We start from the raw sequence: 3,088 nt of genomic DNA on the forward strand, positions 1-3,088 counted from the left end.
TCCCATACCATGCCGGGGACAATAGGGAGGTTTATTAGCAGGGCTCGGGCCATTTGGTTGTTTAGTATAACCGTATCCTTGCTTATCCATCCAATCCTGTATGCAACACTGCGGTTCTATTGATCCTTCCTCCCGAGATGGCTCTTCCTTTCTAGTCACGTATTCAGTCTTGACCCGGGTTGGGGGCGCACCTCCCCCCTCCCCTTTCTTTTCCTGCCAATAATATCTAACTGCCCTTTCCATTTGTCCGGATAGCGTGAGCAATCAAATAGTTGTTCGAAGATCACATCGACATCTATAGTGGGGTGGTCTGCAGCTTTTTGTGCATCAGGGTTTGGCATTGGTCTGACAGGGAATTGGTGTCGGGACTTTGGGATCTTGGAAATCATTTCTAGGTCGGAGGATGTTTCGGAGCTGTCTGACTGCTTGACAGTTCTGCGTCTCGATCGGCGGGGGTGTTTGCTATATCTTTCACAACTTGGACTATTGATTGACTAGAAGATTTACGGGACTGTCTGTGATGTCGAGATATAGTTCTGCCCTTTCGAGTGTGAGATCTGGTCCTTTCGGCTATATTGCTTGTGAACTGGGGATCCGAATCGCTATCAGAGGATGAGGAGTCAGTTTGGGTTTGTTGCTTTGGTGGTATGGGGTTATTTTTAACTCCTCTTGCCGGAGTGTAAGGTGGAGGGTGTTGGGAAGAGGACTGGAGCAAGGGGCCAGGGGGTGCGGGAGGCGCCGTTGGGCGCTGAGTCAGTGACCACTCATCAATTTCATCATCAGCCTCAGTTAACACAAAGCCAGCCATTTTACTACGTAGTCGGTCAATACCTTTCTCAGAGGTCCCAGAGGATCTCTTAGTAAGTTTCTCGTGCGCACATTCTTTTCTTTGTTAAGACGTCTACAGTTTTAACATGTGTTCCCTCTGTCAATGAAAGTCCTAATTTAATAGCATTTTATTTGCCAACTTGACAGAAGTGATGCATCTTTTAATTTTTTTTTAAATACATTCTTTTTTATACTTTTTATGAGGCTTGAATAAATGGTTAGACTAAAATTAGCAGCATGAAAATGTTTGGCTCACTTCATTTCAGCCTGGTAAGGTATGCCCTTCAACAATATCTTCTTCCCTGTAATAGTAGCTCCAGTCTTAAACTTTAGCCACTTTTCTTAGTTAGATGACTGTAACAGGCTGAAGCGGAGGACATGGGGAGATACTACCCTCTTTAATTTGTAGGTTTGTACCACAGCTAGATGTTACAGTATCTATCCCCACAATTTCTTGACTGCTGTCCTCATTGTACAAACGCTTTATGCCATCATAGAAGTCATCCACCTCCATCTCTTCTACTTTACGTTTTGCCGAGGCCTGCTTGCAGCTATAGGAAGCATGCAGGCGTCGGTAGGGTGCTGCTGTACTGCCAGTTCTCTTGGTGGCGTCCTTGACAACAAACTCTGGCTCTGTGGTAGGGGAGGAATAAAACCTATGCACTCCCCTACCACATGGGACCATGGTTTGCTTGCAGGGGTTGTAGATGTACACCGCATTGGGGGGTAGGGAAGCTTGAAATGTGGATAGGTGTCCTGCCATAAGCTCTCGACAGCGAATTAGCTGCAGGCTATCGATCTGTGCCTTTTTCAGCAGATCAATAGTGAGAGCTAGCCAATCAGGAATTGATGTTTCCAGCTTGAGACTGATGATGGCCAGTGCAAGTGTAGAGCCCTTGAACTGCAGAAGCTGGTGACAGGCCACACACTGCTGTAACTGCCTGATAAGGAGTGCAATATGTTGGGATGGGTTCATCTTAGGCAGATTGCTGAGTAACTGGGGACGGCTGGACATCATCATCGCATGAAAAATGTGAAGGAAATCCAAAGGTGTTGCTGTATGCAGATCCCAGTTCAGTTTATCCAGTATAATCCTCTCCATTCTCAGAATATCTGCAGATGAACAACCACAATTGCTGTTCTTTACCATGTCCCTTAGAGATGGAATGATCTCATCTTCTTCATTGGTTTTAGCTGCCAGGAAGAAACAACTGATGGCTATACACCACAGATAGTTTGGGCGGGCCTTTACCAGAGCTAAAAACCTGTCCAAAATAGTGATGGCAAGAGAAAGGGTTTCTGGATAAAAATGAAATTTGCTCTTTAGTTCAGCCAGCCATTGAATCACCTCATCCCGCTGTGCTGGAGAAACATCTGTATCCTGATTGGTTAGATATTTTGGCACGTATACCTTCCACATCTGTGCTTCCCTAGAGACTGCTTTCTCCAAAAGGACGGCCAGCCTCTGGCTTTCCAAGGGTCCTGAAAACTTCATGACACCTCTTGGATATGCCAACCTCCCAAATGGATACAGCTACCTCCCCCGCGAAGCTGCGATGATGACAGTCGCACTCGAACATCCGGTCCATGAACGCGCTGACTGCCGCTCCCTTCAGTGCTCCATGTTGGCGGAGCGGGTGTGGTGTGTGGGGAGGGGGTATGGGAGCGGACGGTGGTCCTGGGCTGGGCTCTCAGGCTGCAGCTCGCTCACCTCAGGAGCCGCTTCCCGGGAGGCCGCGACCCGGCTTTTCTTTTGCAGTAAAAATCACAGAAGCATTTCTCATTTAAACAGACATTCACAGGAGTCTCTTTTCTTTCCTATTAATTTTTGGATCCATGATTGATCATCTATCCCTATCTAGCTCTAACTATAACCTATCTTTCCAAGTCGCCGCTTGGTTTGCGTCATCGCGCAATTTCCCTATCTCTATCCCTATTCTAAGTTTGAAAGGTATTCACCAGATTGTCCTGGATCTCATTCAGACACTACCTGAGAACCAGCGAGTGGCTAAACTTTCCTCAGACTTTTGAAACCGGGGGAAACTGGAGCAGTATTGAAATCATACTCACTCCAGTGGCCACTTTCCCCTCGTCTCGTCCAAGGCTAGTCTGGCTCTTAATTCGCAAGTTTTCGGCAGTCGTCCGTTGAGATCCCACTTCTGACACCAAATGTAAATGTAGATTCTTTTCTCTCAATCTGGTTCAGTAAAATTACTGAGTCGAATACTTCTTGTGCTTTGAACAAAGCAGTCTTTATTTT

At 46.5% G+C, this 3,088-nt stretch overlaps 1 pseudogene; it reads right to left on the bottom strand.

Annotated features, from left to right (window-relative positions):
• Positions 1-1,001: 1,001 nt before the first annotated feature.
• LOC139262122 (cyclin-I pseudogene) lies at positions 1,002-2,564 on the bottom strand (annotated as a pseudogene).
• Positions 2,565-3,088: the final 524 nt, after the last annotated feature.

This window comes from Pristiophorus japonicus, chromosome 4 (genome assembly GCF_044704955.1).
Source record: "Pristiophorus japonicus isolate sPriJap1 chromosome 4, sPriJap1.hap1, whole genome shotgun sequence".
NCBI classification, from domain to species: domain Eukaryota; kingdom Metazoa; phylum Chordata; class Chondrichthyes; family Pristiophoridae; genus Pristiophorus; species Pristiophorus japonicus.